General features: G+C 40.8%; 4 non-coding genes across 4 annotated transcripts; 2 read left to right on the top strand and 2 right to left on the bottom strand.

The window, feature by feature from the left end:
• Positions 1-5,529: 5,529 nt before the first annotated feature.
• TRNAK-UUU (transfer RNA lysine (anticodon UUU)) lies at positions 5,530-5,602 on the top strand. Its single transcript has one exon. It is a non-coding gene; the product is annotated as a tRNA-Lys (tRNA).
• Positions 5,603-8,835: 3,233 nt separating this feature from the next.
• TRNAK-UUU (transfer RNA lysine (anticodon UUU)) lies at positions 8,836-8,908 on the bottom strand. The gene has a single exon. It is a non-coding gene; the product is annotated as a tRNA-Lys (tRNA).
• A 1,856-nt stretch (positions 8,909-10,764) lies between these two features.
• On the bottom strand, positions 10,765-10,836 carry TRNAM-CAU (transfer RNA methionine (anticodon CAU)). The gene has a single exon. It is a non-coding gene; the product is annotated as a tRNA-Met (tRNA).
• Positions 10,837-19,495: 8,659 nt separating this feature from the next.
• TRNAL-CAA (transfer RNA leucine (anticodon CAA)) lies at positions 19,496-19,603 on the top strand. Its single transcript has 2 exons — positions 19,496-19,533; positions 19,558-19,603. It is a non-coding gene; the product is annotated as a tRNA-Leu (tRNA).
• The last annotated feature ends 2,803 nt before the right edge of the window (positions 19,604-22,406 follow it).

Raw genomic sequence — 22,406 nt, 5'->3', positions numbered from 1 at the left:
AAATATTTGAACTGATATATTACCTGATTTGATTGATCTTGTGGAAAGCTCTACTGAAAGCTATTTGGCAGTTAAGGAAGAATTAGCAATTACCAATAGATGCGAAGGAACTTAGGCACATTAAAGTTTTTCTTTTTAAAGTTTGCCTTTTTAGGCAATTATTAGCATCCAGTAAAGAATGGAAACACAATCATAGCTCACAATGCTGAGTATAATACTTTCATAGGAAAATGACATAAACAATAAATGTTGAATTAAACAAAAGCTGAAACATAATTATTTTGGAAGGATAAGGAGTAGTGGGTGATGGTGGTGTAAAACAGTTAACTAATTAACATGATGGAAAGTAAGTAGATAATATCTTAATTGATTAATCAATAATAGCAGTTATACATATTACTTAGGAAAATAGAGATCTGTAAATCCGAGAAGGAAACAGTTAAAATGTTAATTTTGGTGGCATCTAGAGAAGATAATTTGAGGAATTAGGGGACAGAAGACTTATGTATTTCACAATGAGATTTCTAGTAATATTGAACATTTTAAAGCATATGCATGCTAGAGGAATTTATACTGAGACATTCAGAAAGCACTCATTTTTATTTTTAATATAAGGACTATTTATAAAGATGTATACAATTAGAGAAAAACCACCAGGGAGAATGTAGTTCTCCAGCACAAGTAATAGTAGGGGTATTATTACTCCTGAGGAAGAATGGAGAGAGTGTAATTACTTGAACTCAGAAGAAGAGAGCCTTGTAGAGAGGGCTACCTTGAATGAGGTGTGGCCTCCAGTCAAGGAATGCAGCTCATCTGGTGACCTGCAAGGAGAGAGACAAGAAGTAAATACCTGCCACTCACACTCATATCTCCTCCTGGGACTCCCACTGAGCTAACCCAGCTAGAAACCAAAGAGCTCGAAAACCCATACAGGCCAGGTCCAAGGGCTATATCAGCATGCAGTAGGGTGAAGAGCCACACACACACACACACACACACACACACACACCACACACACACACACACACAATAAATAAATAAATAAATAAATAAATATATATATATATGACACAAGCACAAAAGAGAATTGACAATGAGAAAAACAGCAAACAATATAGAGGATATCAGAAGAGAACAACAAAAACAACAAAATTTCAAAAAGGATTAGGTAGAAAATAATATATAAAAAGAAAAGCAAAGAAGATCCAACATATGAATTGCTGGATTTACCAAAAAAAAAAAAAATCAAAGTAATAAAACATATATTTAACAAATAATTTAGGTTCTGGTAGGTAGAGCCACCCTTAGGGGCAATGCGACCTGGGCAAGTTTCCTTTCTTCCTTCCTTCCTTCCTTCCTTCCCTTCTTTCTTCCTTCCTTTCTTTCTTTCTTTCTTCCTTCCTTCCGTTCTTTCTTTCTTTCTTTCTTTCTTTCTTTCTTTCTTTCTTTCTTTCTTTCTTTCTTTTTCTTTCTTTCTTTCCTTCTGTCTATAACAACTTGATTTAAAAATTACTCCTGGTTGAGAATCACTGTTCTACTCTTCTGCCTCTCACACCTCTCTTACCTTACGCCACAGAATATATCAACTTCTTCATTTCACAGCCCATACCCTTAGACTAGCAAAGACATGTGATGGGAGAAGATATGCAAGAAAGGAAAGATGAAGGAGAAGGAAAAAAGAGAGTCAGCCGAGGACAGTGGAGAGGGAGGGACACGCAGGAGAGCTGTGGAAGAATATTCAAAACTTATCCTTACAGAACAGTTAAAATACTGAATATAGGAACTTATAACCATCACCTCATCACCTATTTTAAGACCTGCATTTTAATACTGATATATTAGTATTATTCATAAACATGCAATTTTTATTGAAAGAAAGAAAAGGAAAGGAGGGAAGGAAGGTGGGCGTGATGAGGGAACAGACATCTAAATCGCAGTGGAGGTAGTTGTGATTCACTCACAGAAGTTGCAGAATTTGAGCATGATAAGAACAGAACAACCCCTTCTCAGGGCATGGGATTCGAACCCACGTCTTCACCAGAGACCAGAAACCCCGAGCTAGGGAAGTAGAAACTTGAGTCTGGCGCCTTACACCACTCGGCCATCCTGACACACGTGGCACAACCTGCTGCTGTGATTAACAACCAATGATATTCGTATTACATCCAGAATACGTGGGGTGAAACACAAGCTCTGAACTGATCGCAAAACGGAAGAGGCAAAAAGACAAATTTTGATGGAAGCTGGAGGCTGTTGCTATGGCACAAAGTTGAGTCAGCCCCAGAGCTCGGGAGCCGAGGGTATTGATAAGCCGCTCCCACCACACGTCCCCTTACCCCTCCCGCACCGCGCTGCCTGCCTCCCAAAGGCCCGCTAAGCCACGGCCCACGACGGTCCCCATGGTGTGGGAATTTCACAAATCATAGAAAAGCCCACAGAACAGAGTTAGCGCTGGTTTCGAAGACCGCTTCAGCCAGCTTCCCGCGGTGTTCATGCTCTTTCATTCTCACAATAAAATAAAAAGTAACATAAGCAAGGAGAGAGCCCGTGAGAAGGGCTAAAAATCCTCCTTTAATAAACCTATTTAAATAATAATAATAATAATAAACCTATTTAAACATTAGAACTGTCCGTCTAAGAGTACGAGGCGGGCATATTGAACACTCTTCCGGTGTTTCTCCCCATAATCTTCACTTCTCCTTCCATATCTTCTTTTCACTGGCTTTTATCTCTCATTTCTTTTCTCCCATTAATTTCCTCCCAATGGCCTAGGGGAAGGGGATGCGATGTATTATGTGATACAGGATAATAGATACACGAGTTAAAAGGGTTGGTGGCCGTTACCGAGTAACAAATAGTTTCTCTCTCTCTCCACCCCAGCCCCCCAGCCCCCAGTGGTAAAGGTGAGAGGTTTTTACTCTTGTTTATTCTTCATTTTGTGTCAAGCTAGTTCCTACTGTCCTTGCTTCCATTTCCTATGGTTAGGGATCCCTGCGTTGTAGACAACAAGTGTAAATCAGTTATTGCAGTCTACTTTGTATATGGACAATGGCCAAAGGGGAGTTGATTTTACTTTTGTTGTTTCCCTGTCTGTAATTTTTTGTCTGACTGAGCACCTAAAATATTATTTGCTGCTTTCTTGACCTTCCCTTCCCAAGGTGACTTTTTGCTTTCCTATGGAAAAAGCTGACTCGATTTATTTTTTTATTCACTTATTTATTTATTTATTTAACAATATTTATTTAATGTATACTCAGATTCTGTAGTTGGGTCTGAGGATACAGAAATGGAGCAGTTGGGGGCTGGGGGCAGACAGTACCCCAAGCTAATGAGTGCCAAAACACACTCCTGACAAAGTCTGCCAGTGACACACCTGCAACTGAAAAAGTTGGTTTTACTAACTATTGCAGTAAGAGAGAATGCACAACAGGGAAACAGTGGAGTGCCTCAGTCAAAGAGTGTTAGATGGAACTGATTATAGGATTTGGGCTTTGGTTAGGTGATTTCGGGGAGGGTTTAAGGAAGTATGGCTTTGCAGTGGTTTGTATACTGTCAGGAGGTGGGGGTAATTCTATGGTTGGATATCTTAAATCTTATCTAAAGGGAGGGCAAACTAGAGTAAAAATAGAGCTGGAGTTAGTAAAGAAGCAGCAGTCGTTTACATGAAGTGGGAGAGGGAAATGTTTGGTATTCTGTGGCTTGGACAATATTCATGTTTTCATTTGTATTCAGGCACTATTATGAAGTTGTCTTGTTTCTGTCTTAATTTACTAGAGAGGTCTTGTCTGATATTGATGTTCTGGGAAATTGTTTATATTCAACAAGAAAACATCAAGACATAGCTGTAAATGCCAGGTCAGCTCCTGGATGTCCAGACTGCTTTTCTCTGTCTCATAATTAATATATACAGACAGCTAGATGGTGGTAAAAGCCATAAAGAAACATTAAGCAAGGAAGAGATACGGGATGTGAGGGAGATTTTTGACATTGTTAAATAGTGTTATTATTGACGGTCTCATTGAGAAGGTGGCATTTGCACAAAGACCTGAATGAATAAAAGGATTGACTCATGTGAATATCTGGGGTAGATATTTCCAGGTAGAGGGAATAGCAAGGGCAAAGTTGATAAAATGGGATGAGGCCTGATGTTTTTGAGTAAAGGCAAAGAAACCTATCTATCTGGCAGAGAAATTGTGCAACATATAATCTCATTGCTTAACCTGTCTCCATCCTTTCCCAAATCAAGATAATCATCCGTTCCTGCCCACTCCTCCATCCCTAGGCCTCACCAGAGCTCTCATCCTATTCTTTCTTCCACGTCTGATTTTTATCTTATCAATGACCTTGAGAGTCAGAAAAAGTACCTAAAATTGCATAATGCTCAGAGATATAGAGAGGATGTTTATTTTATACATTACTTGGACGTTGGGGGGAAAATATTCTGCAGGTGTGATGGTTTGTATTTTTTTGGTCAAGTCAAAATGACCTCTGATCCCCATTTAGTAATATCTAAATGTTATTCCCCAGGTATATAATTGTCACATTATATTTAATTTCGAAATTCTGTGTGTAACTTATATCATAAAATGACATTTGCACACACATTATTTCATAATGGTTAGTATTATAGGTAATATATGAGTTTTATGCATTATTTTCTTCATATTTGGTCAGGATTGCATTTGGCTTCATGTATAGAAAACACAATAAATAATGCCTTAAATAATAGAAGGATTACTGATTCAAAAATAAGTAGTCTTGGGTTAGACAGTCCTCATGAAACTAAGCACTTCCGATCTTCCTCTTCTGCCACCTATGCTTTGGGATGTTTGTCCCCATGATCTCTCTACAGGTGCTCAAAAACTGTCTCATGAACCAATAAACACTGAATGAAACAAGAGCACTATTTCCTTAACTGCCAAGTCATTCCTGTCTTTGGAGGAGTGGGCCTCTAGATAAAATGTGGAGGAGAAAATTAGAGGACGTCTTGGATTTTTTTCCTCCTAGCCCTGAAGAACCCAGACATCCCATTTCTGAAACTATGGGGAAAATGCCAAAGGGTACAACCAGATTTGAATCTCCTGCATTAGGTCCAGGTTCTGAACCTCATTTCTCCCCATCTTTTCATTCTTTGGAAGATTCTCCTCAGTTACTCCAGTCGTTCCTAAAAATGGTCATCTCCTCCGGGTTCCCCCACAGGTTGGTGAGGGGGCCTGTGCATCTTCTCTTCAAACATATCTGAGAAGTAAATACGGTCTCCGAGGGTCCTTCCGCCCAGATCTGCGAATCCCCTTCGGCAATAATTGACTCTAGGAATAATCTTCATTCTACCAGCAATTAAAAAGTGTGCTTGAACGTACAGTGCAGAGGTTAAATGGTCTGCTTGGTGAGTAAATGACTCAAGTGGTCGAGCCACACTTTTGGAAGACCCTGGTTTTCTGAAGCCATGGATTACTCCAGCTCTTCCTGGGCATTGAAATTGCTAATGGAATTTGGTTATTTATAGCACGAATTAGGCCCTTGATAAGGGCCTGGGTAGCTCAGTTGGCAGAGCATCAGACTTTTAATCTGAGGGTCCAGGGTTCAAGTCCCTGTTCAGGCGCTGGTTCCTGTGCTTTTTTTTTTTTTTTTTTTTTTTTTAGGCAATGGACATTGACGTATTTTGGAGAAAAGGGGGAAGGTTTATGTAATGTACTTTAAATGACTCAGAAAAATACGATATACGTAGAGAAAATAATGAAAACAAATGGGGTAAAATGTTAAGAAAAGGTGAATCTCGGTAAAGGGTGTTCCCTCTAGTATTTTTATTTTTGCAACCTCTTGTAAGTTTGAAATTATTTCCAAATAAGAATTCTGCAGTTAAGTATATTAGTAAATGTAATTGTATAAACATCAAGAATCACCAGACTTTGAAATTTTAAACTACAAGTTCAGCAATTTTTACAGGTTGTATATGTCCAAATTTCAAAACATCCAAGTATAAAAGAAACCAGCAGACTGTACATGTTTAGGTGTACTGTATAACTTATGTTAGCTAGCACCTAATAATGCCAACATTATCAGGCTTTTTTTAAAAAACCAACACAATAGGTTTTCATTTTTACATATAAAAATTAAACTACTTTAGCAAATTAGAGCTATGGAAGGTGTCAGCTCAAATGTCCATATTTTTACATGAATTGAAATATACTATCCCCACTGCACACTCTGACACTCTGTGGTGACTACATGATTTGGAGGAGAAACACAGTTACTTCTGTTGTTGCTACATAATGGGTAGTAACAATATCGTCTATGTTAGATCACTAGTGGGTTTATTTTTTATAATGCTTTACAAATAGTTTAAATTTTATATTAAATACAATAAAAATTGAATATTTTAGTAACATTGTCAGAGTAACTAATGACAGAGAAATGGCCAGTGGCTCCCAAACTATGAGGCATATTGAAATCACCTAGGTAGGGATTTTTTAAACCTGCTGAAGCCTGGCTCTCACCCCCAGACATTTTTAAAGCACCCAGGTTAATCTAATGTGCATCAAAATTTGGGGACCATTGAGAGCTTTCCAAGGGCGGTTCCTGCACAAGCAACATCTCCATCACCTCTGTCAACAAATGAAAATTCCCACTGCAAGATCCTGGAATATTTCCAGACCCCAATGGGCACATTTTGAACAGTTACCGCGCTGAGGGTAACTTCTTCCAGAGAGAAGGCGGGCGTGGATTTCCATCTGTAGGCCTTTGCTTGCTTGGTGGATGCATTGATAAAACAACACGCAGGAATTCGACATAAAACAAAACCACAAAAAGAGAGAAACAAAGCAGCAAGATTCCCTTTCTGTGCAGTTAAAGACTGGGAATATCGCCTCTAAAGACTGGGAATATCTCCTCTCTGCCGGGAGATCAAACCCCGGCCTCCTTTATGACATGAAGGGATAGTCACCACTGCACTAACGAGGAAGACGTAACCGTTGATTCCAAAGAGTCTCAACTGAAGACACATTCACGCTTTGTGTCCTGAACTGTTTCTGGGCCGTGAATTCCTGGGAGTTTCACCAATCTTTACAATAAGAATCTGTTATAAGAATCTATAAAAAGGAATTTCCCACTTATCTATATCTGAAAACGGCCCCACAAAAGATTGCAACATTGCTATAGTTTTATCACTAATAGCAAAGAAATGTTCGTTAATAGTAAGGAAGGCATTAAACTTTAAAGCTAGCAAACAAACAAACAAAAATCTCCCTCTGCTCCAAATAACTTCCTTTCTTCTTCACCTCAAGCTTTTTCCTTATTTTAGATTTACCTCAAGGGTCACCTTCCCCTGGGACTTTTTCTCACACCAGTGTGATTTAGATGTATTTCCTCTGTTTCACTTTGTCATGATAAGATCATATATAGATGTGTGAATTCCTATGTGGAATAAAGGTAAGGGCTTAGTCTTAAAATCTAGGTCTTAGATTTTTCAGGGTTGGCATTAAATGCATGTTTATTTTTGTGTAGCCTCTTGGTATTAGAAATTCCACTGTTAGGAATAGTCCTCAGTAAAATTCCAGCTCAGTTCCATAGGTGGCTTTGCAGAGGATAGTCATTGTAGCAATTCCAGGCAGCAGAGAATTAGAGACAACTTGGATATCTAAAATGAATGTGCTACACAGAGAGAAAAACAATACTAGGAGTCCAAAATTAAGATGTTGGCAGGGCCATGCTCTTTCTGAAGGTTCTCTGAAGAACTCCTTCCTTGCCTTTTCTTAGCTTCTGGTGGGTCCCAGAAATCCTTGACTTTTTTTGGCTGTAGCTGTATCATTCCAATCTTTGCCTCCGTCCTCTTATGACTTTCTTCTTTCTCTCTGCGTCTGTGACCTTTCTTATAAGGATACCAGTCATTCAATTTAGGTCCCACCGTAACCCAGTATGACCTCATCTTAATTTAACTAATTACACCTGCAAAAACTTATTTCCAAGTAAGGTCACATTCAGAGGTTCTAGAAAGACACAAATTCCAGCTGACACTATTTAACCCACTAAAATTAAGAATGAAGGATGAAGTGTTATATGCATAAACATAGTTAACTGCACCAAAGTATGCGTTAATAGCTGTAAAAGTACTGATTAAAACTGGTTGTGAGGAGAGGAAATGGAGGTGGGGAGGAAGAGTATACAATCTTATGTTATTATCGTTCAGACTAAAGAAATAAAAGAGATTCTCTAAAGAAAGACAGGCACCAAATGCCTAAAAGGCAGATCTTCATGGTTCATGTTCTTTGATTTTCTGGTGAGAGCTTCCTGGTTCATGGACCGCTGTCTTCTCACTGTTGCCTCACATGGCAGAAGGGAGAGAGAGCTCTCTGGGGTCTCCTTTGAGAGGGCACTATTTCTATTTAGGAGGGTTTAACTCATGACCTAATCACCTCTCAAAGATCCCACCTCCTAATACCATCACATCTAGTCGGGTCTATCCAAATTGCTCCCCTCCACTCCCAGATTAATGAATCATTTTAAGGGAACTTTAAAATGGCTTACTTCTCAATAAATCTATTACTGGTTTATTATTTTTATATGATGCCCTTTTTCGATTCCTCTTAGAAACTTGGGGAAGTGTTTCTGTGAATATTTGGGAAAGGAAAATTAATGAAACACTAGAAGATAAACTATTTTAGGTCAGTGCCTTTGCCTGATTTGGCGAAGATAAACCTTTGCCTGATTTGGCGAAGATAAACTATTTTAGGTCAGTGCCTTTGCCTGATTTGGCTGTTAAGGTTTCCCCACTTTCAGAAGCATTCCTATACGGGCTCTTTTACCTAAATTTAAATGAAATGGAAAAGAAGTCTTTTCCGCCTGAACAGGGACTTGAACCCTGGACCCTCAGATTAAAAGTCTGATGCTCTACCGGCTGAGCTATCCAGGCCTCGTATATTGCTCACTCATTCATTACATAAAATGACCAAGAACCCCGAGGTGTGCTAGTGATGCTCACGATTTTGGAAATCACTTGGGTCTGCCAGGGGCATTGATCGCGTACCCCCGACCCGATGCTGCAACTGGCTTGATTGTATTGAAGATTCCATTTAACCCCCAAACTATTTCTTCGTTGCACAGACAATTATTGTGTAGCACTTATTGCAGGGGGAAAGTCGTGCTGAGAGTAGGGTGGGATCCGTTGGGGAGGGAATATTCCTGCAGTTAATGATTGTAGACAGAGCCCTTTGAGGCCGCACCCACTCACCAGAGGCGGCTTTAGAGCAGGGGCGCAGGCTCCTTCACCAGCAATGACTTCAGTAGGTGGGAAGAACTTCAGGAAAATAAAAAATTGGGTAAAGAATGATGGTTATGTCACAAGGAGGAGGTTTATTTCCCTTTGTTTCCTCCAGTGTTTTCTTTCAGAATTGGGGTCTCCTGGAATTTTAACGCCAGAGCAAGAAACAACCTAACGCCCACTTCGAAGTGGTGCTTCCGTCCAGGAAAAGAGCTCCCTGAAAAACCCACTTCTTCAAAATTTTCGTACATCTCACTTTTTCAGCACGCCCACCTTTCCGCACCTTTCCTTCACACTCCTTTTCCTCACCCTCTCCCCAGTCTCCTTTCCCCTCTACTCTTCCTTTCGTCTCTCCAACCTCCCTCTTGCCAGTGCGGGGAGTCCACATGTGTCCCTGTCCTTTACTTTTCAACTCCACATTTTATCTTGAACTCCACTCTCTTTAAAGACAGGAAGGACCAGTCAGGTGGAACAGCATTTGCTGCCTCTGTCACGGCAGGTCTTCATTTGTTCATGAGACTGTTACCGAAAGTGGGTCCGGCTGCCCGCTGCTCTAATACTTGAGAGGCAAGGTTGGTGAAAGAGAAAGTTTGCTTTATTTCGGAGGCCAGCAACCAGGGGAGAGGGCGGACTCCTGTCCAAAGGCCGACTCCCCCCCCTCACTGACAATCAGTGGTCAAGAGCTTTTAAAGGGAGGTTTCAGGGGTGGGTAGGCGGCAGGAGGGAGCTACATTCAGAAATAGCACTGTTAGCTCTGACAGTCATGTTGAAATTGGTCGTGGTTGGTCTGATCAGTGTCATCTTGATTGTTTTTTGAGTACAGCCAATCTTTAGTTCCAAGGCCGATTTTTTCCCATTTCTTTGAGGTCAGTTCTCAGAATTGTTGCAGGTCGTGGCTACAGTCTGGTCATCAGGTAGTTAACTTCTTCCACCTGGTGGGGATTTCAGTATCTACAAGATACTATCTACAAGCTCACAGGATGTGGCTCAGAATATTACCTATAGCCCTTGAGGAGGAACTAAAGGGCATTGACTTTGCTTAATGACTAAACTATTATTATTTTGTCTTCTTTGACTGCTTTCCTTTGCGTCTGCATTTTCCCACTTCTCTGATTATACTTATTCTTTGGCTAGTTTTTCTACAGATAAAAGGTAGGCGGGGGGCATGGGGAGGGGCGGGGAAGACCGCAGGGTCCTGCTCCGTTTCAAGTCTTGTTAACACTTCGCATAGGCAAAAATGCAGTGACAGAGTCACTGCACACAGACGATAATTAAGATGTTGCATTGTTTCCCAACATGTTGCGAGCTTTATAAACATTGATAAAGACACATTTTTGATAGAGGTCAATTTTCATTAAGATCCAAAAGAAAACAATAAAAGTAAGTTAGTAGTGTCACTGTCATGAGTGTTGAATTTAGCTGCCTCTGCCTGGTGTTGTGGGAATCTTGGAGTTTGAGGAAGAGAATAACGTGTTCTGGTTGGTCCAATGGAAAAAGGGAAGATAACCTAGCAGAGGATGGTTTCGATCCATCGACCTCTGGGTTATGGGCCCAGCACGCTTCCGCTGCGCCACTCTGCTTTCTGTTTTCTGGCTTTTCCTTGTGCCTTATCAATTAGTGTATAGATTGACAGACGCTCAAGCCTGTTGATTTTTCCCTCTCCCCCTTTCCCACTAACTTCCTTCTTCCATTCTGAGTCGGCCCCACATTTCCTTCTCAAGATTGCTGCCTACGAGCAAATCTCTAAGGCTTCTGCACTTTTGCAATTTCCTCAAAAACCGAAGCTCTGAAACCCTTTCTCAGGAACTTGGTATTCAACCTGTTAGGGTCTCCTACACCAATTTCTAGGGATGAATTTAGAACTCAGACTTTATTCCCCCGCGCCTCCCACAGCTCACTCCCGGACTCTGAAGTTGCGACGCCTTGGCTCTTCCCCCTCAATGGCAAGGCCGAGGACAGGGCAGGGGCACTGTACGATCGCGCCCCTGGAGAAACTGAAGACGTGGCGGAAGAGAAGAAAAAGCAAATACTTCCGAGAATTGTCACTCGCAGAGCTGAGGGAGACGTGAAGCCCAAGGTGATCTACCCTAGCTGGATTCTTTGTTCACATCTCAGTCCACGGCCAACTGCTGCCTGCTTATTCAAAACCAGACTTCTCCCTTTTTATTTTCATGGTTATATGCCACATTCTTTTGTATGATTTGGATTGCTCTAATATATTTTTAATATAAGTGTTGGACATCGAAGGTGCTACTGAGGAGGTGAAATTTTTAAGTGGATTTTTACAAAGACAGGTTATCACTACTCCAATCTCCTTAGGAACCAGAAATGATCATTTTCCAAGGGCAGAGAGAACTCGAGTTTCTTGAGATGAACCTAGCCACCAATATTCAAAATCCAGAAGGGTGATTTTTGCTGCATAAATCTACCTCAGGAGATGATTGATTGATTCCTTTTCTGAGCTGTTCTTTCCTTCTCAATTCCCCTCTGAATTCTGCAGGGATCCGATTCTACTTTTTTTCATTTTATCTGCTACAGAAGCCACAGACTTTTTCTTAACCTCCTAAGATAGAAGCCATGGAATCATCACTTCCTCAGATATTTTCATTCCCAGTAACCTCCCCAGCTACATTAACAGAATAAAACTACCACCTTCAAAAAGAGAATCATTGGCCCGTGGTCTTGTAAGCCAGTAACTTTTAGTCCTGAGTGCTCTCCTAGGAAAACCTTGGAAGGAAGGTTTGGAAATTCGATGAGGTACGGTTGGGGTCCAGGCCTTGGCATTATTAGTGGCCTTCTGTAAATCTCTTCAAAAGCTCAATGCAAATGTTCTTATTCCAGCAAAGTAACCTGAGTCCTACAGGGTGACACCCTTTTTGTGGGCATTTATGTAACTTTGGATTCTAGGGCATATACTACACATATTTCATTTCTATTGTTCATTCTTTACTGCCTCATCTTTAGCTTCAAATTTATCTTTCAATTTCTATTCATCTGCTTAAAGTTCTTATTTGAAAGGCCCATATTGCAGTCACAGTTCAGCTACAGGTTGGAGCAGCTAGAGGAGTTGCAGATGATATTTCATCACCAGAGGGACCAAGACAGTATCTCTCGCACAAGATTCTGAATATGATTTATGCTCCCTAAGTGGGCCAGATTCATGGGCCTGAGACCTATGCAGTCACACAGCTCACTGCCCCCAAACCCACACTCGGAAGGGTCTTGCTCTTGGGGTTTAATGCTCTGCAATTGCTCTCTTGAAATTCATAATAGTTTTACTTTACACACGTTTTGTGAGGTCCAATAGGACATGGAACATGTGCAGTTGTGGGGTTTTCATTGAAGGCTTGGTTCCCACACGTCCCGCCACCCAGAGATGAGTTTTCAGCGGCCAATGTTCCCTTCAGTTGGCAACCTGCCCTGCTATCCTCCCCCCCCCCGCCCCGCTGCCCTCTCACACTTGCCTCAGCAGTAAGCCCCTGGGAGGTCTAGGGAAGAGGTGGTTAAGCAGCATAACCCTGATGCTTCTTGGGTGTGGCACAGTGCCTGTTGTCCCTGCCCCAAGCTGGCAGCTTGACAGTGCCAGGCTAAGTTGGGTGGGAGTCTTGGTGGGCGTGAGCCCTTAACCCAGACTCATATGGGTATATTTTCATAATTTTAACAGCATTTTCTTCCTGCTTTTTAAAAAAATATGAATTTATTTATTTATTTATTTTTGGCTGCACTGGGTCTCTGTTGCTGTGCGCAGGTTTTCTCTAGTTGTGGCGGGTGAGTGGGGGCCAATCTTCGTTGCGGTGCCCAGGCTTCTCATTGGGGTGGCTTCTCTTGCTGTGGAGCACGGGCTTTAGGCACGCGGGCTTCAGCAGTTGTGGCACGTGGGCTCAGTAGTTGTGGCTCACTGGCTCTAGAGCGCAGGCTCAGTAGCTGTGGCACAGGGGCTTAGTTGCTCCGTGGCATGTGGGATCGTCCCAGACAAGGGATCCAACCCGTGTTTCGTGCATTCCCGGGCGGATTCTTAACCACTGTGCCACCAGGGAAGCCCTCTTCCTGCTTTTTGAACAAAGGTCCCTTATTTTCATTTTTTACTGGGTCCTGTAAATTATGTAGCTGGTCCTGCTCCCCAAATTTCCATAGTGTCTGGTTCTCTTTCCTGCAAACCTCCCCCCCTCCCCAGCTTCTTTACTATCTTACTATCACCTTTGAAAAGTCAGGCCTGAATTCTCAAAGAGGGAGCCTGATGTCTTCATGGGAAGAATGCAGGATCAGCTACTCCCCACAGGACACGCCAATAAATTGAGTGACGAGGTGTTGAGGCAAGGAGAGTGACTTTATTTGAGAAAGCTAAACAACAACAGCAAAGAAGAAAAAAGAGAAATCTAGCTAACCAAGAAGATGGTGGACAAGTGCCCTTAAAAAACCATCTTGGGGCTTCCCTGGGCGCAGTGGTTGGGAATCCGCCTGCCGATGCAGGGGTCACGGGTTCGTGCCCTGGTCCGGGAGGATCCCACGTGCCGCGGAGCGGCTGGGCCCTTGAGCCATGGCCGCTGGGCCTGCGCGTCCGGAGCCTGTGCTCCGCAACGGGAGAGGCCACAGCAGTGAGAGGCCCGCATACCACAAAAAAAAAAAAAAAAAAAAAAAAAAAACCATCTTAACATGGTTTTTAAAGGCACAGGCTTTTAAAGGCAGTGTGAGGGAGGGGCTCCAGGGTGTGTGATGAGCTTGTGCACAATTCTCAGATGGGTTGGTGAAATTTTGAGCACCACACATCTTCTGGTTTCAGTCAGTCTGGGGTCTCCATGCTTGTGGTCAGCAGTTTTCATCTGGTGGGTGTCTGCTTCCTGTAGAAAGTTAGTAATGTGTGTCCGACCTTGACGTCTATCTTTCAGGAAGCTGGGAGTTCAGTGACTCTGCTATATGGCTGGTTTATAGTCTAAATTGTTACTAGCTTCCTGGACCAACAGCTATTCTTTGTTTCTATGTCTTCACAATTCCTAATTGTTAACTCTTGAGTCAACATTTTGAGACTCAGAGGAGGCCTGGGATGCTAAAGCAGAAAGCCTTTAACTTCAAAGGACAAGAGCAGAGGGGCTTGTACATGGTTTCAAACCTTCATTTTGAAATCCCACTGCTTAATGCTGCTTAACCACTCCCCTGTAGTACTCCCTCAGGAGATTTTTTTTTTTTTTTTTTTTTTTGCGGTATGCGGGCCTCTCCCGTTGCGGAGCACAGGCTCCGGACGCGCAGGCTCAGCGACCTTGGCTCACGGGCCCAGCCGCTCCGCGGCATGTGGCACAAACCCGTGTCTCCTCCATTGGCAGAAGGACTCTCAATCACTGCGCCACCAGGGAAGCCCAGCAGATTTTTTTTAATGTGGTCATCTGGATTGAATTGTACTGAATTGACCTTGAAGTGTTTCCAGGGAGGAGACAAAGTAAAAACACTTAAAGGATACCAATGAAGAATATCTTTAGGAACTAAAGGTAGAAAAGAACTTTTAATTAAAAGGGGAAAATCCAACTATAAAGACAAAGATGATAACTGTGACTATATTAAAATCAAGAACTTTTCATTTAAAATATTGCACTTTGGGGGAGGGGTGGTGGTGGGATAAACTGGGAGATTGGGATTGACATATATACACTAATATGTATAAAATAGATAACTAATAAAAAAAATCGCACATCATTCAACACTCAAGGGATGGGGATAAATAAAAAATTAGATACAAATGAAGAAAGAAAAAGTAGAAAAAATATAAGTGAATATTCCTGAGTCAATAAAACAGAGATTAATGGAAGAAAAATATGAAAGACTAGTAAATAAGCATGAAAAAGGAGATTTAAAGTTCCAAATAAGAAATAGAGAAAACAGGATTAGAAGTTGCTCCTTGACTGGAGAATCAGCCAGTGATTGTTTATATTTAGTCTGTAGATTCTGGAGTTAAGATATCACATGATGGGTAGTCTTCTCAGCATGAAAAGTTAACACCATGTCTATTAAAAGAGAAAAAATGTAATCTCTCTGAAGTTAGATGTTGAAGGGAAGCAGAATATGCCACCCCAAAATATGCCTCTTTGGCATGTGAATTATTTTGAGCTGAAGGCGATCAAGACCCAGCTGACTCAGGAAAAAAATTTTGTTTTACCTCTCCCATAACTACCCAAAAGAGTTTTGATAGGGAGCCTGTACCAGAAAAAACAAACAAACAAATAAAACAACAAAAACAACAACAAAAAACTATTACCAGATGTAACTTTTCTGTCTGAAAGACCTATCTGCATGGCAGGGCAAATTTCTAATTACCAAACTTCTCCTCTTCTTATCCTCCTGTGAACTACACACCTCCCCTTTGAAGCCTCAGGGTCCTATCCCATTCCTGAGCTCAGGATGGCATAAGCCTCAATTTGCCAATTTGCCCCTGAGCCTCATATCTTTGGGGCTCCTGTAAGTATGAAATTAAATCAGCTTTTCTCCTGTTAACCTTTCCTGTGTCACTTTAGTTACTAGACCAACCAAAAAACCTAGGAGAGAAGGGAAATTGTTTCTGCATAGTACAGTCAGCTCTCCATATCCCTGCATTCACATTTGCAAATTCCACCAAATTCTGATCGAAAATATTTGAAAAAAAATTTCAGAAAGTTCCAAAAAGCAAAATTGAAATTTGCCAAGTGCTGGTAACTATTTACACAGCATTTACATTGTATTTACAACTATTTACACACCTTTACATTGTATTAGGTATTATGAGCAATCTAGAGATGAAGTATTAATATATGGAAGGGTGTGTATATGCAAATATCGTGCCATTTTATATAAGGAACGTAAGCATCCTCGGATTTTGGTATCCTTAGGGGTCCTGGAACCAATCCCCCAAGGATACTGAGGGATGACTTTATTTGCATATAACCTACACTCATCCTCCTGTACACTTTAAATCATCTCTTGATTACTTATAATACCTAATACAATGTAAATGCTATGTAAATAGCTGCCGGTGCATGGAAAATTCAAAATTTGCTTTCTGGAACTTTCTGGAACTTTTTTCCTAATATTTTTCAACCACTGTTTGAATTCAAGGATTTCAGAACCTAGGGATATGGGAGGGTTGACTGTATCTCTGGGGGTGGAGCCCAGGCACCTGTGCTTTAACAATTGCTCCAGGTGATTCTTTCATATGTTAAATGTACTGAATAAGAATCTGCATTTAACCAGATCCCAAGGTGATTTGTAAGCTCATTAAAATGAGAGAAACACTGACCTACAAAACTTAAAAAAAAATAAAGGCTACGATTCCAAGTAATATAACTTAGACTTGCAGATATTAATTCCACATTATATGTTTATTTCAGAAACTGTTCTCTTTTCAAGCCATCTAACTTATTTTGAGTAAGTGGAACTCAGTTGCAGAAGTCTGTATTCCATTGATTTCTAGCTTATGAGAAAATTCCATGACTTTGTGCAAATAACTGCCATCGCAGACTATCTTCTTTATGGCCTAAGCTGTCCCAGTCTCTGTTCAGGAGCTGTTAAAACAACCTCTTTCAAGTGCACACATACAGTTTGTGGAAAATGTATTTTTATTGCTCTTTCCCCTAAAAGACATCCTTACAAGTGAAAGCTTCAAAAAGTTCCCAGAAGGGATTAATATGGAGTTAATCAAACTGTGGAATCGCTAATGTGGAGTCTTTATTTCTCTGGTTTGCCAGATTTTGACCATTTCGATTGAGCTGCACATTGTATTGGGCTTGTGAAACAAAATTCACTTGCCTTCTGGAGACCCTGCTGATTTTGAATTCCCTTCTACATACTACATACACCTGATATTTTAAATAATCAAGTGGGGAGGGATAGAAGAAAGATTGGAAACAAAAGCAGGATAATACATTTGTTTTTATTCATCTTGGAAACACAAGAGTCCATTAGAAAGCATGTAAACTAAGGAAAGTATAAAGGATTTTAAAATGTTCCACCTGACTACAGCACTGTAATTAAATATATACCCCCTCAGTTTTACAAATAGGTAAACTAAGACAAGAGTCAGAACTCAGGGACCTGATCAAACATGTCTCCATTTCCACTAACACTCTCCTAATTAGCTTACTGTTAGATGACTTATATAAATTGTCATATGTATCAGGAAAATGTGTCAAAGATTTTTAAATGAACAACAGAATTTACTGGGTTCTTACGTTAGTGAAGTACTGGGCATTAGTCTAGCAGACCACGTAGGAATTATCTGATTTTATAGGGGTGTGCATCTCTGACTGACTTTCTATTTACTAGGCTATTCTGGAACTCTATGGTGGGAAAAATTAACTCACAGAAAATTGATAATAATGCAAATGGGTCTTGTTTACATCAATGCAAAGGATTTTGCTCAGTTGAGATACAATTTTACCCAATAGAAGAAATAAGTCTTATCTTAAGTTTTATTGCCGGGCAGAATATTAACCAATTTTGCATCTGTTAGCACATTTATGTCAGCCTTTCAGATTGTGTGTTGTCTGTTCTTCATATTTTCCTTTGAAGCAGTTTTAACAGCTTACTCATTAATTAGTGAGACATATGAAATCTTTGACACTGTGTTCATATTATATTTGTTTGAAAGTCAAGTTTTCAGCTTTTCATTGAATGATAGCACCAATATGTTTGGGGGGTTCAAAAGAGTGAGAGAGAACTTCTGACTGGGATGTCGAGGGCTGAATGACAGAGCACATGACCAAGGGGAAGGGGGAGCTGTTACGTTTGAAAGATTATTAATTGGCAGAAAAGGAGAACCCAGAGCACATTTGCTAAGTGTTTGGAAGGTAGGACACCATAGTTCAGAAAAGGCAATGGAGCGGAGAATTTGGGTTGTCGCAAAACTGTATAAATGACAGAGGTTGTAAATAGAACCTCGAAGGTGAATGGTCTCTTCAGTGACTGCTCCTTGTCACATGGCTTGCTAGGGAAAGTACCTACATAAATTCTTTTTAATCCCTCAAGAATCTTGAGGTAGGGATTTCCCTCTAAATTTACAGATGAAGGAAGTGTTCACAGATGGTCTCAATAATATAAAGTATCACACATCACAGTTTTGTAAGTGATGAAGCTTGAATTCAAACATATGCATCTGATTCAATATCCTCATGCTTTCTACTCTTCCTGCATTGCCTTTAAAACTGTATTTTAGGTTCTCTGCATGAAGACCAAAAACGATGCAAAAGAAAACAACTCACCCCTGATCACTGTACACACAAAACTGGATCTTTCAATAGCTGTTTTGCCAGTTCATACATATGTGTTTGGGTTGTTTTCTGTAGGAAATGAAAAGTTTCTGAAGGCTATTAATTTGGGAGACTAATTGAAGACTACTATGGGACAGAATGGAAAGAAAACATTGGATGAACCTCTCTCTCTTTAACTAAAGCAGGAGGGATTTTAACAACAACAAAAACATTTTTTAAAACTCAGTAGAGATTTTAAACCAAGACCAAGACCTAAGTTTAGCCCTCCATGCTCTATATTTCTCTTATTATGTGTCCTATAATAAACCACTTCACATCCCTTCTTTCACGCAGGTGGAAAGAATGGACAAGGGAAGATAAGTTAGAGGGAGAGAAAAATGGCAACGGAAGGAAAGGGAGGAGAGAAGAGGAGAGATGAGAAGGGAGTGGACCCCTGCAGGAACTGTTAAGATGCTGGAAATACTACTTACTGTACAGGGACTCTTTAAGTCCCACTCACAGGCCCAGTCTCCACTAATAAAAACTTAAGATACTCTGAGCATTGGGGAAAGCTCCTGAAAGACGGTAGTTGCAACATGGGCCGATAAAATCTATACCCAAGCCCCCTACTCTTTAAGGTCGGTCTTGTAACCGTGGTCAGCAGGGGTGGAGTGGGAAAAAGACACTCAAAGTAGGTGATGTGGGCTCCCGGTTTTCAGAGCAGTGTCAGTTCTGTCGCCCAGTGCACGTCTTCGCCGTAAAACTCTTCCTTTCCTGTCTCTCGGTTTTGTAGATAGTGCTTGGTTTGCTCCTGTAATTTCTTTTTTTTTTTTTTTTTTTATTTTTTTTTTACCTTGTTTGAAACTAGCCCATATGCTATATAAGCAGACACCACGAGCACAGCTTCAGTACTACTATTCCTCCTCTTACGAGCTCCTGTAATTTCTAAAAGCGACTGGTTCCTCTCCTTCCTGGATGGAACAGTCTTCAATCATGGACGGAAATGTTACCGCTGAGGACGCGTTTCCGTCGTGTCAGAATGGCTGAGTGGTCTAAGGCGCCAGACTCAAGCTTGTGTCTTCCCTTTCTTGAGGCTTCTGGTCTCCACATGGAGGCGTGGGTTCGAATCCCACTTCTGACAGGGTTCGGTTTTGTTCTCGGCAGGCACACTCACCTTTCAGCCTTTTAAAAATCTCACTCTTGCCCTTCCGCCTTGGTTCCCCCGGCACTTGAGCATCATCCTCGCTTATTCCGTAGTTTGGCCCTTTCTGCCTCTAAAGACACCCCTCCACCAGCATCTCTGGAACCTCCAGTCAAGCTTTTGACAAATGAAGATTCCCAACTAGAGAACCTGGAGTTTTCCCACAGCCAATTGGGCACATTTAAAAAATCTTAGCGCCACCGATGATGACCCTCTCTTCCCGAGATAAGCCGGCAGTGGATTTCCAGCAGAAGGTCGTGCCTTGCTACGTCAGCCTGTTGATCTTAACGAAACCCAGGAACTTGACTCAAAAACAAACAAAACAAAACAAAAATACAAAGTACCCAGGAAGATCTCCGTTTTCCGGAGAGACCCACTTGCTGTGGGCAGGAGGAAAACGTTATACTGTCTGCCTGGCTGTTGACAAATCAAAGGCCAGTCTCCTGCATGACCACACCAGCCAGAAGGACCCAGACTTTCTTTAGTGGTAGCTCAGCTTAAGGGTCTCCCACACAAAGTCCTAGACTTTTCCAGTGGGGAAATTACTGGAAAATTCACAGCTTTTCCCCATAGAGAGGAATTGAAAGAAACAGAATGGAAACAATCATACAATTGTTAAAATCAATTTGCAGCCTTTGTATTTTTGTATTAATGAGAAAGATATACAAACGAGTATATACAGTATATATACAGTACATATATATACACAGTACAGTTTATATACAGTATATACTGTATATAAACTGTATACAGTATATACAGTTTCTGGTTTTGCCTTTTGCATTTAAAAACAGCATCACAATAACTTATTTTGCCATCTCCCAAGTTAAATAAGATATGACACGTTGGGGAAAGTGGCAAGTACTCAGAACATTGTCTCCTAAGTTGTTTTTTTTTTTTTTTTTTTTTTTTTTAAATCAAGCTCTGTAACAATTTCCTGGCTAGAAGGATCCTCAGACCTCAGTACTCAGCATCTTGAGCAGGTGTTGGGTACCTTATAAAGAGAAGTAAACATTGTAAAATTATTTTTATTTTATCAATACTTTTTAGGTTTCTGTCTAGTCCTAAATACAGTAGGAATGCTTTGAAATAGAAAATAAAGCCAGTAACAGGAAAATAAACAGTCCCAACTCAAAACAATGGTTGAAAAAGATGAAAATGGAGAATGGAGAAAAATAATTTGGAATTTCATGATTGCAGGGGAAATGCAGAGCAGAAAAGAGTGGTGCGTGCTTAGGAATCTGTAGTGTGTAAAAAAGTGGAGTTTAATGGTGGAAGGGAAAGAGAGGCTTTGGGTTCAAAAGGTAAGTTAATCACACTTGGTTGTCCAGGGCTCATTTGTGTTATTGGTCCATGAAAGGTCATTCTCAGTTCTACTTTGTTTCATGGCCTGTATCCATCCCTTTCCTCTCCCCACAACATATAGATCCTCTCTAAAGTTTTTTTATGTTCTTTAGAAAAGAAACTACCCTCAAAAAAATGCTGTTGCTTCGTGTGATTTTAATTTTCATTGGCACTGTTCATCCTGATATTTTTTCTTTTACTCAACGCAGTTTGAAAAATCTATTGTCTTGCTACATTTACATCTGCTTCTATGTACAGCTACTACATAGTATGAAATTCATGGGTGGCCACTGCTGTACACCTGATGGACATCTAGGTTGCCTCTAACCATCTGGTACTGCAAAATGCTACACTAGGTAAGGCCAAGCATGGAGCTGAGCTGCAATTTCACTGAGACACATTTCTAGGAGAAAAATTGCTGTGTAGTGATTTAAAAGCTATACAGGAAGAAAAACTCATTTAATGTCAAAGCTGCAGAAGTCTAAGATCTTAATTTTAAGACCAAGATCTTACTTAGCCTATGTAGAACTTCATAGAAGGCATTTTTTACTTTATAAAATGAAAGACAAGACATCTAGATCACATCATTCATTCTGAAAATAAATCTCAAAATGAGCTATCAATTTACTTAATTTTAATAGTGTGAGCATTTTTTGGCTATTGATAACCAAAAACTATTTTCAGCAGTGTCATAATCTTGAGGGACTTTCCCTCTTAGATTTTAGAGGTGATATAAGAAAGTGACAAAGGAAACTTTTTGTTAGAACTTTAAAACAGATTCCTTTCTGTATGCAGAAAAGCAGCGAAGGTTTCAGTAATTCTTCCCACAAGATCCAAGATCCAAGATCCAAGTGTGGATGACTGGTCAGTTGATCCACTAAGGAAAAGACCACAAGTTGTTATGGTATTTTTTTCCTGGGAAGAGTGATCTCACAGAAGGTAGCGCTGGAGGTTGCCTCCATATAGCTCTGAAAGTATCCTAAGATTCTCAAACTGGGGAATTCTCATTTTCGAGTGTCCTTCAGGGCGGGAAATATTTGCGGTGTTGAGGGTTGAGTTATTATGAGCTATCCAAGGTGAAACTTTTGACCTGAACGTGGCAAGTGAAAAAAAAGTAAGAATGTGTCAGAAATGGGATTTGAATCCACGCCTCCATTCAGAGACCGGAAGCCCCAACTGTGAGAAGCAATCGCTTGAGTCTGGCGCCTTAGACCACTCGGCCATCCTGACACGTTGTTTTCTTTAAAAGTGTTATACTGTAGACTCTGAGGGGTTAGCGCCTAGCTGCGTCCCAGAAGAAAGCTTCTGAAAATTTGTCGGACTAGTTCTGAGTTCAGACTGAGAAACAGGGAGGTAGGAGAGTACGAGCGTTAGTGAGGACCTGAATAATTCTTTCTGC

This window comes from Kogia breviceps, chromosome 10, assembly GCF_026419965.1.
Source record: "Kogia breviceps isolate mKogBre1 chromosome 10, mKogBre1 haplotype 1, whole genome shotgun sequence".
In the NCBI taxonomy this organism is placed as follows: domain Eukaryota; kingdom Metazoa; phylum Chordata; class Mammalia; order Artiodactyla; family Physeteridae; genus Kogia; species Kogia breviceps.
The sequence above is the reverse complement of the archived record's forward strand: the minus strand, read 5'-3'. Positions and strand labels throughout refer to the sequence as shown.